We start from the raw sequence: 15,609 nt of genomic DNA on the forward strand, positions 1-15,609 counted from the left end.
AGAATCTGAACGATGCTAAGACTAAGATGTTTCCCTCAAAGACGAGGGGAGGTAAGGAACTGCCATCCAGTTCTGCTTTAGATTCACCTTCTCTTATGAGTAAACTTGCAACACCACCACATGCTATTAATTCTGATATGTCACAAGTTATTGATGATGATGCTTCTACTATGAATGATGCTTATGATGATGCTAGTACCTTGCTTGATAATGATGATGTGCCACTTGGTGAATTTCATGATAAACAAATTGCTAGAGTTATACAACATGATGTTCTTGAATCTGATGATGAGCTTGAAACTAAATCTCCTGAAACACCTGCTAGAACTAGTCTTCCTAGATATGAATTGCCTAAGGTACCGGAAGGTTATGTAATGAGTGAAGAAACAACTAGAGATATTCTTGCTTGCAAAGATAGAGATGATCTAGAGAAATTACTACACAAGTATAAAGAAAAATCTCTGAATACTAGAATGAAGTGTGATCCTAAGTTTGCAACTTCACCTATCTTTATTGGTGATAGGGATTATGAATTCTCTGTTGACCCAAAGTTAATTACCCTGGTTGAATCTGATCCTTTCCATGGTTATGAAACTGAAACTGTTGTGGCACATCTTACTAAATTGAATGACATAGCCACCCTTTTTACTCATGATGAGAAAACTCACTATTACTTTATTCTCAAATTATTTCCTTTCTCATTAAAGGGTGATGCTAAATCTTGGTATAATACTCCAGCTCCTGGTTGTGTGCGTAGTCCCCAGGATATGATTTATTACTTCTGTGAAAAATATTTTCCAGCTCATATGAAACAAGTTGCCTTATAGGAAATATTTAACTTTGTGCAAACTAAAGAAGAGAATCTCCCACAAGCTTGGGGGAGGCTTTGCCAGTTACTTAGTTATTTTCCTGACCACCCTCTTAATAAAAATGAAATACTTATCTTCTATAATGGACTAACCGATGCTTCTAGGGACTTCCTAGATAGTTGAGCTGTTTGTGTTTTCAGGGAACGAACTATTGGACAAGCTGAGGAATTATTGAATAACATATTGAAAAATTATGATGATTGGACTATTCCTGAACCACCGCCTAAACCCACTCCGAAGAAAAGGGGTATATTATATCTCAGTCCTCAAGATATGCAAGAGGCAAAGAAATCTATGAAGGAAAAAGGTATTAAAGCTGAGGATGTTAAAAATTTACCTCCTCTTGAAGAAATACACGGGCTCAATACACCACCACTGCCTAAGGTGGTAGAGGTGAATTCTCTTATGAAGTTCAAGGATAATGACAATCCTGACAATATGCATCCTAGTCAATGCCTTTATGAGTTTGAAAACTATATTAGGAAACAAGATCACTTCAATGCAAATGTTATGAAACAATTGAAATATAATTCTGATATGATTGCTCGCTTGAGTGACTTGTTATTTAGAATATCAAATGATGTTAGAGGTGTCGGAAAACATGCTTCTATGGTTCAAACTCAATTAGAACAAGTTGCTAAATCTCAAAGAGAATTGCTTGATGAAATGAATCATAATATGCATGACTTTGCTGTTAGAGTTGCAACTAGAGGAGGTAAAATGACTCAGGAACCACTTGATCCTGAGGGACACCCAAAAAGAATATAACAAGATTCACAAAGAGCTAACACTAGTGCACCTAGTCCTTCTAAAAAGAAAAATAAAAATAAAAATGATAGGACTTTGCACACCTCTAGTGAACCTGAAATAGAGAAACCTCCTGATAATGATAATGAAATTTCTATCTCTGATGCTGACACTCAATCTAGTAATGAACACTCACCTAATGATAATGAAAAAGATAATGATGAGGTTCATGAAGACTCTCAACGAACCAGTGATAAAGAACTAGATAATCATGTTGAGATAGAAACACCTATTGATCTTGATAACCCACAAGCTAAGAATGAAATGTATGATAAAAGAGACTTTGTTGCTAGACAACACGGTAAAGAAAGAGAACCGTGGGTTCAAAAACCTATGCCTTTTCCACCCAAGTCAACTAAAAATAATGACGATGAAGAATTTGAACGCTTTGCTAAAATGCTAAGGCCAGTCTTTCTGCATGCTCGCTTAACTGATATCTTGAAAATGCCTCCTTATGCAAAATATATGAAAGACATCATCACAAATAAGAGAAAAATACCGGAAGCTAAAATCTCCACTATCCTCATTGGTTCTTTCATTGAGTGTTCCTCTGTGCCGTCACAATCAGGAAGGATGCCTCCTCCCGTCTTTAAAGACGGCGCCGTTGCTAAGGGAGCCTTGGCTGTCGGCCAAACCCTCCGGCTAGGTGGTTTCCTCATGACCGCCTGTTCGGCTGTTGCGCCGACGGTGACCTCTCGGGTCATCAAAAGCAACCTACACGTCATCTCAGAGCTCGTCGAGCAGTTAGATCCAATGGAGCTCTCTTCCGTGAACGAGCTCTTGGATCGCATCGCCGCCCTGGGGGTCGCTACGGATTACGACCAGGTTGGGCTTAAACCCGATCTAAGAGAAATTAACTCTCCCCAAGTCACCCACCACGTTGCCGTGGTAGAGGCGCAGTGCGGTGACCCTTCATCTATTTTAAGGACTAGCTACGTCCGAATTCCCGACTCCTCCAAGCCGGATACTCGCGGAGAGGAGGATGTAACTCAAGACCTGAGCTTAGGATCAGGCAACGGGCTAGATTCGTTGGACAACATCCAAGAATCCGAACTTCAGAGTTCGGAAACTCTTCGGCCTCCGAATCTTGGATTGGGTGAGGTTTCAGATTCAACGACACCCGCCCACCCGAACATAAGCGATCTCTTCCAAATCAGGCAGAGGCCCAAGGAAACAGTACATCATTACTGGGCCAGATTCCTCCTGGTTATGAACAGGATAAAGGATTGCCGCGAGGGAGACGCAATCTCAATTTTCTGCAGTAATTGCACGGACAAGGGAATCCTTAACGCCGTAAGTCGTCGTGATATTACACGCTTCGCTGACTTGGCGTCCATAGTACAAAAATACTGTGCGATGGAAAGCGCCTGGAAAACCGAAATAAAATTTTGGGATAATCCGGCCTTGAATAGTAATCCCGTCCGAACTAAGAGGGTGCATCATCATAGGACACCCAGGATAAACACCAAAAACCAAAACCCTCTACAGGGCATGGAACCGTACTGGAAAGGTGGCTTGATGGACCCTGTAGAATTCACAGTACAGAGGACGCCACACCAACTCACAGCCTTAGAGCATGTTGGATACTCCGGCAGGTGGCCAAAATTGGCGAGGACCTCTTAATTCTGGAGGCCGCAGAAAGCCAGCCCGAGGACACCAGTACCGTTCTCACAGTCTTCGAGACTTTCGCATCAAACAGTATGCTAAAAAGAACACTCCGCAGCCTCGCTGAAGTCTATCAAGTTGCAACAATAAATCCATGGAGCGACACTGCTATTACCTTCAATGCAAGTGATGAACCTAGATTCCGAACAGCCCGAGCACCAGCCGCATTGGTCCTCAGTCCCATAGTGGACGGCTTTCGCCTCACCAAGGTGCTCATGGATGGAGGCAGCGGACTGAACCTCATTTATGAGGAAACCCTTCAAAAAATGGAAATAGACTGGAACCACATCGAGCGAAGCAGCACAACCTTTAGAGGAATAATCCCCAGTCAGGAAGCGCGTTGCACAGGAAAAATCACACTAGATGTGGTGTTTGGCACGCCGGATAATTACAGGTCCGAAGAAGTCATGTTTCAGGTGGCCCCGTTCAAAAGCGGATATCACGCTTTACTGGGACGGGAAGCATTCTCAATATTCCAAGCAATACCCCATTACGGGTACATGAAGCTTAAGATGCCCGGGCCAAACGGAATTATCACTCTAGCTAGTGATCCGGACGTAGCACTCCGCGCCGAAAACAAGACGGCCGCATTAGCCCTTGAGGCACTATCCGAAGCCTTAGCGGCCGAGGAACTGACTGCGCTGCGCTCCAATGGTGAATAGGGACGATGTGATACTCGACAAAAGATCCAAGTCCACCTCCTTTAAACCGGGACGAAATAGTCAAATTCCAGGTCCATCCAACGGACCCCAATAAAACAGCTTCCATCGGGGCACAGTTAAACCCTGATGTAGACGCCGCACTGCGAGAGTTCCTATGAGAGAACTGGGACATTTTCGCCTGGCACCCTTCAGACATGCCAGGAATCCCACGCAGGCTGGCCGAACACAGCTTAAATATCCTAAAAGGTATTCAAGCCAGTCAAACAGGCTCTTTGGCGTTTTTCCGAACCTAAGAGACATGCCATGGGAGAGGAACTAGCGAAGCTATTGGAGGCCGGATTCATCAAAGATATAAAACACCCGGACTGGCTAGCAAACCTGGTGATGGTACTAAAGAAGGACAAATCCTGGCGCCTGTGCGTTGATTTTAAAGACCTTAACAAGGCTTGCCCAAAGGATCCCTTCCCTCTCCCCCGCATCGATCAGATTATCGACGCTACCGCAGGACACGATTCATTGTGTTTCCTCGACGCATAATCCGGCTACCATCAAATAAAGATGGCAGAGTCAGACCAAGCCGCAACGGCATTCATCACACCATATGGCCCATTCTGCTTCAACACAATGCCCTTCGGGCTCAAAAACGCCGGCGCAACATATCAGCGCATGATTCAGACATGTCTGGCAAACCAGATCGGCAAAACAGTGGAGGCACACGTAGATGATGTGGTCGTTAAAACAAGACATGTCGAATCTTTAGTAGACGACTTGAGGCTAACATTCGATAACCTCCGAACATACGACATCAAGCTCAACCCGGAAAAATGCGTTTTCGGCGTTCCAGCCGGAAAGCTCTTGGGCTTCATTATACCCGGTAGAGGAATTGAAGAAAATCCAGCCAAGATCCGAGCTCTGTCATAATTGGATATCCCGAAGGACCTCAAACAAATACAAAAATTAACCGGATGCGTGGCGGCTCTAAGCCGCTTTATCTCCCGCTTGGGAGAAAAGGCCCTACCCCTTTACCGCCTCCTTCGGCGCACCGAACACTTCGAGTGGACGGATGCAGCCACGGCGGACTCGATGAAATAAAAGCCATCTTGGCAACAAACCCAGTCCTGGCCGCGCCAAACATTGGCGAACCAATGCTATTATACATTGCAGCAATCCATCAGGTCGTAAGCGCAGTGCTCGTCATCGAACGAGAAACGGACGGACACAAATTCCCCCTTCAAAAGCCAGTCTACTATGTGTCCACTGTCCTTACTCTGTGCAAGTCACGGTACCAGCATTATCAAAAGATTGCGTACGCGGTATTTATGGCATCCCGGAAGCTGCGACACTACTTTCAAGAGTGTTCAATAACAGTAGCCTCAGAAGTGCCACTTAACGATATTATAAACAACCGTGACACGACGGGCCGGATTGCAAAATGATCCATTGAGCTCCTCCCGTTCGACATAACTTACAAGCCATGGCGAGCTATCAAGTCACAAGTTTTGGCCGACTTCGTCGCAGAATGGACGGAGGCCGAACTCCCTAAAGAGTACGGCACATATTCAAACTGGGTCATGCACTTCGACATCTCCAAAATTTTGGCCGGTCTAGGGGCTGGCGTCGTTTTGACGTCCCCCATAGGAGTCAGAGTTCAATACGTACTCCAGATAATGTACACAGACTCCAACAATGCAGCCGAATATGAGGCCCTTTTAAATGGTCTCCGGATGGCAGTATCCATGGGCATTCAACGCCTAGAGGTGCGCGGGGACTCGAACCTCGCAATATCCCAAATAAATGGAGACTTTATATCTGGGTTGTACACCGTTACGGCGTCCCCCACAGCATCATCACTGATAACAGCACGAACTTTACGGCCGACGAGGTAAAACTCTGGTGCAAAAACATGGGCATCAAGCTCGATTATGCTTCCGTCTATCACCCACAAACTAACGGCCAGGTCGAACGTGAAAATGGTCTTATCATGAGCGGCATCAAACCCAGATTAGTGCGGTCCCTTAAGGAATCTAATACGCACTGGGTAGAGGAGCTCGACTCCGTACTCTGGGGGCTGCGGACCATGCCGAATCGCACCACCGGATACACACCATTCTTCATGGTGTACGGCGCAGAGGCAGTTTTGCCCTGCGACATAATTCACGACTCACCTCAAGTGCGCATGTACGAAGAAAGAGAAGCCGAGCTCGATCGGCAGGACAGTTTGGACGCCTTGGAGGAAGAGCGTGATGTAGCAAAAGCCCGATCCGCATTCTATCAACAGCAGTCTCGAAGATACCAAAGCAGAGAAGTACGGGCCAAAAATTACAACGTTGGCGAATTAGTTCTATGCCTGCCGGACAAGAAAAAGGACAAACTCAAGCCCAAGTGGGAAGGTCCCTTCACAATTGACCAAGTCCTGACTGATGGAGCGTACCTCCTACAAGATGCATCGGATAACCGACTCGAGCCGAACCCATGGAACGCAGCCCGTCTCCGAAGATTCTATGCCTAGCGCCACACTCTATGTTCGTCTCCTTCCTCTGTCCATTTTTTATATACTTTCTGTCTTACATTTCTCTCCTTCTCCCCTCTCTCTCTCTTATAGCCTTTAAAGGCTCATAATAGTGACGCGCCACTCGCGCTCATTAAACCTGGGGGCTTCTTTAACAGAAGCTTATTTATACGGGCTTCACGCCCAACACATGCGTCAAACTTCCGCATGTACCTTTTTCTTCACCATTATATGCATCGATATGACTTAAGTTTTGGCCAAGCTGGGTTGCCTGGCTCCTGTGCTTACCCCTACATTCCCGATTGTTCGGCTAGGTGGTAAAGGGAGCACCTCTACGATTGTTACTGCCGGGTCAGCCGGATGTGTACCTCAGACTGGGTGAAGCCGAAAGCTAGCGTTCTTAAGGGAATATTCGGTTGGTGAAATAAACGATGATCTTTTTACTCATTTTATGCGCCCCCAGATGCCTTTTTTTTCTGCATCTCTTCACGCAGTCCAGACATGCACCTTAGGGCATGCCTCCCCAGCGAAAGGAACCCTTAACGGAACTATTCTCTCTGGAAGATGTTTCTTACTAACCATGTAATATAACATAACTAGTTGGGCACTTGTCTGATAAAGCACTGATGACCCCTACGCCTGGTCTCCACGCATTCCCCGGTTCTTATATAACCGCTAGGGTATTCGGACACACTCCGGACCGTCAGGACCCGAGGTTGAAGCGAAAAGGTCGGCAACGACAAACGATCTACAATCCGGCTAGAAGGCATTATACATGTCAATTCAAAATTACACAGTCATTCTGACAGATTGTATTCCTCTTCTATACCATCTAACAGGCTGTCTAATTTACAGTCCTGCTGGGAATACCTTGCGGCCAACTCTACTTGGCCGTATACTAAGCTTACAGGGATCTCCTTCCCGTCAGGCCCCACTGGTCCGACCTCGGCCATGTGGTTTGGGTCAGACTTCGTAAAACGGGTCTTCACCATGGCCCAGGCCTCCCTAGCGCCTTGTCGGCAGGCCGATATCTTCCACAACCGGAAGCGCCGCCGAGCTCCCTTCAGCTTCTCCGCAAGCTCTCCAAGGCCCTCGGGCACGGAGTGGGTAGGCCATAAGGCTTGGGCAATACCCCGCATCGCCTGCCGAATTAGCTCGTGCAGTTGCAAGAATTCGGGAAGAAGGTCACCCGTAGAACCGGGCATCTCCTCTGCAGGACGACCTATGAGCATACCTACAGACATTACTCTGTTAGTCGACTTCCTCGCCGAACTTTTTTTTTCTCTTTTTCAAAGTTCGTTCAAGCACTTACTAAAAATGCCGCGTCGAAGCTGCTGATTCTCCTTCGTGGAGTCCGACAGCTGACCACGAACATCTTTGAGTTCGACGCCCAGCTTGGTGTTGGCATCCTGAAGATCATTCTTCTCTCGCCTCACCTTTGTCAACATACTCTCACCGGCCTTTAGCCGGCGTAAGAGTTGTTGCTTGTCCGGATCGAGTCCGGCGCCATCTGCAATATGATTTGTCAGATTTACACCCACACCGCACAATACTAATCTTTCGAAGTGTATATTACCTGAGGGGGTCTCTTTGGGCTCCCCTGCTGCGGCTAGTGCGGCCTCTAGTTGGGCCTTGCACTTTTCCAGCTCCTGGGACAGTACGGTATTCTTCTCTGTAAGAACCTGCATATTAAATGATCCTTAAATCAGTTGCTCTAACTGCTTCAAGTCTTGGGGGCTACTGGCATATATATGTTTAAACTAAAATTTTCTTACCCGTATGTCTTTTACATACTGCTCCGTGGCTCTGGCTAAACCATCTTGAGCGGCACGGAGGTACGCATCTCCCGAATTAAAGGCATCTAAAGCCTCTTGGGAGAAACAAGCATCGCATAGAACAGTCCGGCGACGCCTGTGGTTCATGGCACTCTCCACTTCAGAATTGGTGGCAGACAGCCTGTCCGCATCCTCTGTCGGAGGAGCGTCCGGTGTGCGCCTTGTGCTCGCCTCCGCTTCCTGGCCAGACGTTGGCGCCTAGCTGGTGGAGGCGCGATTGGCAACCTCTCTGGATGTAGTCCGGCGAGATCTCTTTGTTCTGAAGATAGCACGAACGTTAATATGCCCTGACAGAATAACACCAGGAAAACAGAGGGTGCACTATACCTTTGCACTGGCATCTCAGTCCGGACTGCATTCCTTTTTGTCCCACGGGGCCCTGCGGCCCCTCGTTGGCTAGCCGCCGCAGGTTCGGCCTCCTGCCTCAGAAATCTCCCCTGCAAAACATGGTTGTCGTCAGAAACACCGGAATACGTGAGAGTGGGATCTCTCTCAAGGGAATGAGACTCCGGTTTCTGTCACCTGGGAGGCCGGGATTAACCCTGGGTAATCAGCCGTGATGGCTACCAAGGTATTGTCCTTGCTTAGCTGATAGAACACCCCGTCGATAAGCTCCACCGATATGTCCGGATCCTCTTCGGAGTCCGGATCGAGGGACCGTTCTGGGTCCTCGGGCTGTGGAGGGCGGCTGTTTATATCCTTTACCTCCTGTCGCAGTTCCCGCACTGAAGTCGTTAGACTACATATCTAACCGTGGGAATATAAAACAAACGGGCAAGCACGATTGTTCACTTACCCAACTGGGAGGATCCTACATGGTAAATCCGGCCTGCGGGTTGACGCGGATGAATTCCTCCTCTTCTCCCTTGTATAAAGAGGATAAGATCTTTTCTAGAGCGGCAGCTGAGGCCGGCCCCTTACGACCGTAATGGGTGGCGTCGTCCTCCCCGTTGAAATCCCACATTGGGAGGCCTCTATATTGAAGCGGCTGCACCCCCCGCATAATGCATGCGGCCATGACTCCAATCATGGTTAGTCCGGAATGAGCCAACAGTCTTATCCGGCCCATCAGGTAAAGGACGTCTCTGTCGCTTTCTCTCTGAGAGCTCCGCGCACGCCAGCTCAAGCGTTTCTTCAACGGAGCACTGTTGAACTCAGGGAGACCGACCCGGATAGGGTCCGGCAGCGGGACGTCATCTATGTAAAACCATTTCGAAGGCCAGTCCTCAAACGCCTTCTTTGGGGTTCCGGATAGGTATCCGGTCCCGGCGATGCGCCACACTTCGGCTCCACCCGCTTGGTATATAGACCCCTCTTGAGAATGGGGCACCAGGCAGAATAACCTCTTCCACAGCGCGAAATGAGCCTCAACGCCTAAAAATAGCTCGCAAAGGGCGACGAAACCCGCAATATGCAGTACGGATGCGGGCGTGAGATTGTGCAGCTGGAGGCCGTAGAACTCCAGAAGCCCGCGGAGAAATGGATGAATTGGAAATCCTAGTCCCCTTATTAGATAGGGGACGAGGCACACCCGCTCTCCCTTGGAAGGATTGGGGGTGCTCTCCGCTTGTTTTCCGCCATTGTAGGTGGCGAGACCGGCTCGGACCGGGACCATGTACGCCGGAGGGAGAAATCCCTTGGCCTGAAGCGACACTAGCTCGCTATGCGGGATGGTGCAACTCTCCCAGCCCCCGGGTTTGTGACCGGAGGGGCGAGGGGAGGAGCTGCGCCGGCTGGTCATGTTGGAATGGACCTTTGCTGGAAGCGCTCTAATGATGACTCGCGGAAAGGAGAAGATGTGGTTCGGACCTAAATCCCCATCCCATTAAATAGGCGGCTCGTTTATACGGCTAGGGGTGTGGATGTAAAAACGCCCCGGCTTTTTGCATTCGTTCGACACGTGGAAGACTGCCATTATTGGGCATGGAAGCCGAGGAGAACTACATTACAAAAATTGGACATTATTCCTATAGGTACACAGGATTTGGAGAAGAACCCGCCTTGCAATGCCAAACAATCTACGCGCCAGACTTGTCGTCATTGAAGCCTGGTTCGGGGGCTACTGAGGGAGTCCTGGATTATGGGGTGTTCGGGTAGCCGGACTATACCTTCAGCCGGACTCCAGGACTATGAAGATACAAGATCGAAGACTTCGTCCCGTGTCCGGAGGGGACTTTCCTTGGCGTGGAAGGCAAGCTGGGCGACCCGGATATCCAAGATCTCCTACCGTTGTAACCGACTCTATGTAACCCTAACCCTATCCGGTGTCTATATAAACCAGAGGGTTGTAGTCCGTAGGCAATCAACTCCATACACAACAATCATACCATAGGCTAGCTTCTAGGGTTTAGCCTCCTTGATCTCGTGGTAGATCTACTCTTGTACTACCCATATCATCAATATTAATCAAGCAGGAGTAGGGTATTACCTCCATCAAGAGGGCCCGAACCTGGGTAAAAACATCGTGTCCCTTGTCTCCTGTTACCATTCAGCCTTGACGCACAGTTCGGGACCCCCTATCCGAGATCCGCCGGTTTTGACACCGACAGTGGTTCTCTCTCAGAAAATGTATGTTGGAAGTGTAGGCATATTCTGATGGCTCTCTCCATGAATGAAGAGTGGGTGGAGGGGTATATATAGCCTCCACACAAAATCTAACCGATACACACAAATCACCAAACTCGATGGGACCGAATTATAAAACTCGGCCAAACCGATTTAGTTCAAAATGTGAATGTTAGGATTTTTGGTGGGACCGACATGTGAACTCGGTGGGACTGATTCCATTAGGGTTAGGGCATAAAATAATCTCGGTGAGACCGATTACACAAACTCGGTGGGACCGATTTTGGTAATAGACAAACAGAGAGTTGGTCAGGCAAACTCGGTGGGACCGATTCGCTCATCTCGGTTAGACTGAAATGTTACGAAGGGGAAACAGAGAGTTTGCATTGCAATCTCGGTGGGACCGATCGCTCATCTCGGTTGGACCAAAACATTACGAAGGGAAACAGAGAGGTTGCAATCCCATCTCGGTGAGACCGAGATCCCTATCGGTGAGACCGAAGTGACTAGGGTTTGTGGCAGTGGCTATGTCCAGTGAACTCGGTGGCGTCGGATAGAAGATTTCGGTGGGGCCGTGTTTGACCTTTGGGTTGGGACATATGTGGATATGAGAAAGTAGTTGAGGGTTTTTGGAGCATATCACTAAGAATTTTGAGCAAGTAACTCATTAAGCAATACCTCACCCCCTTTTAATTGTATTGGCTTTTCCTATGGACTCAATGTGATCTTGGATCACTAAAAGTAAAATGTAGAGTCTTGTGCTTTGAGCTTAAGCCAATCTTTTGTCCCTAGCATTTTGAGGGGTCCACTTTCTAATCCATGCCATGCCAATCATTGAGCTTTCCTGGAATATTTATCTTAAAATAGCATTAGCTCAATGAGCTATATGTTGTTAGGAATTACCAAAACCACCCAGGGATAGTTGCACTTTCAGTACTTTATTGGATATGGTGCGATCTATGATGTCTCTTACCGATTTACCACTATCGTTTTGGGGTTATGCATTAGAGATAGTTGCATTCACGTTAAATAGGGCACCATCTAAATCTGTTGAGACGACTGATACGTCTCCAACGTATCTATAATTTTTGATTGTTCCATGCTATTATATTATCAACCTTGGATGTTTTATATGCATTTATATGCTATTTTATATGATTTTTGGGACTAACCTATTAACCCAGAGCCCACTGCCAGTTTCTATTTTTTTTGCCTATTTTAGGGTTTCGAAGAAAAGGAAAATCAAACGGAGTCCAATTGACCTGAAACTTCACGGAACTTATTTTTGGAAGGAAAGCAACCCGGGAGACTTGGAGTCCACATCAAGGGAGCTTCGAGGAAGCCATGAGGTAGGGGGCGCGCCCACTGTTGGGGATACACATAAGAGGTAGGCCCACGAAGGGTCGAAATATCATGAAGCATGGGGTCCACACAACATGTGGGTCCAGATAAATTTCATACAGATATATTATCCACTCGGACAAGCAGCATACTATCCACTCAACCAAGCAGCATATCATCCACTCGGATGACAGTTCACCACTCGACTGTACGACTCACTCGGATATACGAAGACCAACAGGCAGCAAAGCAATCGACATCATTCTCATAGTGAGGGCTTGGTAGTGGGCTGGCATTATGGCATTCATGTCCCACTTTGTAACATAGGAGGTGAGGGGGTGGCGCACTCTATATAAGCCACCCCCACCACTAGACTAGGGGGCTTTTTTCTTCCACCTCTCTCTCTCTCTCACCATTTAGCTTGAGGCATGGAGATCCGTTCTCCCCCCTCTCTCTCAAATACACCATGTAATCTCCAGATATAGACTAAGATAAAACAAAGCCTCTCCGGAGAACGAGACGTAGGGCTGTTATCTCTACCGTGAGAGCCCCGAACTCGCTAAAACCACCGTGTCACCCATTTGCATCTCGATAGATCATGCTCCGTTACCCTATACCTTATTATTGTCGGAATCGTTCCCACGATAATTGGCGCCCACCTTGGGGCCTGGCGTCTATCGAGCCATGATGCTAATGGTTTTTTCATTCCTCTATGTTTTATTTCCTGTTCATCCTAATCGGATTGTTCGTCTTCGCAGCAAGTCACTGGAGCCTCTCAAAAGGAGAGGATAAGATACATCTTCACCTAACGCCGGCATGACCGTTCACAAACAGATCGATCAAGAGATTTCTTTCTATGCTATACACTTATGATCTAACAATCATCATGGATCTAAACATATCCGTTGTTTTCCTCCCTGTACTAGCAGGCGCCCATCGGGATCAACGACGAAAACTTGCGATGAATAAATCAGAGAAGAGACAAGGAAGGGAAAAGGGCATCAACACGGTGCGCCAAGGCTCGTGTCCATCGTCTTCACACACGGCCGCCAGCGCGCCGGACTGCACCTCCTGCTTCCTCTTCTCAATCGACCTCAACCTGCACGTCAGCCGGTTGCAGTGATCGCAGGCGCTCGGTAGTCCATCTGGCGGCGCGGGCGCTCGGCTGTGGTCACTGTGACGTGTGCGCAGGCCTGGCGCTGCAGCGGCCTCTCCGCGATGGCCTGACACGACACGTTGCGGCGGCGTCCCTCGTCAACCAGCCGGCAGCGACCTTCGCGGTGGATGCACTGACGGGACGCGGCACCAACGCCGGAGCTGTCCACGCCTCCGATCCCAATAAGACGGGAGCCGCCGGATCGACTCAACCCGCCGGCGGCGACCTCCGGGCTTCGCAGGAGGACGTCGTCCCACACTCGGATTCGTCACGGCCGTCCCTCACGATGGATCCGTGCCAAAAACTGCCGCCGCCGTGGCCGACTAGGGAGCTCTGCGCCCCGCCTTCCACTTTCCTTCTTACTCCCTCCGTCACGGTTTAAAAGGCGCGCTTGGAAATTCTCTGGGACCTAGGTGATTATCTATTGGTTGTGGGATGGGTTAAAAAATAGCATTCACACTATGCATGCATATAGAAATAGTATATCGGAGTACTAATTAGCTACTAGAAATAAATGCAATGCGCCCTAAACCTTGTCTATTGTGGAAACACACGCAAATTTAATTGTGCCTTCTAAACCGTGACGGAGGGAGTACCTTAATTCCTTTCCATTTATTCTTTCTTAACTGCCGCTAATTAAAGCCTCGTGCGTGCAGGGGTTAAATGGCCGTGGGAAAGGGAAACTTCCCTTGCATGCACGAACGGTAACACATCTTGCCTAAGACTACTCACAGTGGGGAGTAATTTAGAGTAGTAACTTGCTGATGTTATTAGTCTATGTTACTACCTCCATAGTGGGTAGTAACATATGAGTGGTATCATGAAAGAATTTATTTATTAGGCTATAGACTCATGATGCATTGAAATGTGTGATGTTACAGTAACTATCTGAGTTACCACAAACCCCTCTCTCCTCATTAATTAGCTGCCACATAAGCAATCTTGTATTGAAATGTGTGATGTTACTAGTTAAGTTACTCCCATTATGACTAGTCTAATTACCGCTAACTAACCACTGCTGCATGCACGTACATGTTCTGGACGTGGGCAACTCCATCAATGCATCCTAATGTCTTCTTTGTCTTTCTTGTGGCCCCGGTCGGCGGTCCGGCTCCTCGGGCGGAGACACGCGGCAATCGACAGCGTGGGATTCCTCCATCGAGTCAGCTGATCAACGGCTCCCGCCGCGGAGACGCGTCCGACTGAGTGCTACTCAGCAGTGACTCCCATGATGGAAGCGGAGGCTGGCCGTATCCATGCACGCGCGGCAGTTCGTCTCTCCTGCACAAGTACTCAGTCGCGGACTGGCGACGGCTCCCATGGTAGAGTTGCGGGCTCGACGAGGCACGGCAACCAGCAGCGCTACTCCCCCCATGGACATCAACACTTGGCCGTGGGCTGAGCGTCCGTGAAACTAGCCTACAACCCGGCTCCCCCAAACAACGAAGCTTAGCAGCCGGCAACGCTGCTCCATCCACCGGGGTAGACTGCAAGGCGCGACCCACTCGGCGACCTCTCCCTCAGGCGTCGACTGCCCGACGCAGCGCGGGCACACGGCAGCTCTTTTCTCCACCCAACTGCTCGACCGCGGCTCCCGTGGCGGAGCGCCAGCGCTGGCCATGGCCCCGCAGGCGGCGGCTCCTCCAGTCGGCAGCGTGATGATTCCCTCCGCGGTGAAGCGCAGACCGAACGTGACGCGAGCGTGGGCGCCGATCCATGTCCCCAGACACGGCGGCCTCCACAGCGCAGACGCACCGGATTCCGACGTTGGGACACACTCCCCTCACCAGCCCTCACGAGCGAAGGTTACTCGACAGATGGAGAGGTTCTTCTGTTCAATGACTGATTTCGGTGTTGGGACACACTCCCCTCACTGGCGAAGGTTACTCGCCAGATGGAGAGGTTTTTCTGTTCACGACTGATTCAGTCAGATGGAGACTTCTACATTCACTCGGACGTCCCACGCATCGCCACTCCGCGGGACGCATCTACATCACCCGGACGTCCCACGTATCGCCACTCTACGGGACGCATCTACATCACCTGGACGCCCCGCGCAACGTAACTCCGCGGGACGTCGACATCACTCGGACTTCCTGCGCATCGTCACTCCGCGGGACGCGTCTACTTCAATCCGCCAGATGCGCCTTAATCACTCAGACACCCCGCACATCGTCACTCCGCTGGATGCGTCTACTTC

Source organism: Triticum urartu, chromosome 1 (genome assembly GCF_003073215.2).
Source record: "Triticum urartu cultivar G1812 chromosome 1, Tu2.1, whole genome shotgun sequence".
NCBI lineage: Eukaryota > Viridiplantae > Streptophyta > Magnoliopsida > Poales > Poaceae > Triticum > Triticum urartu.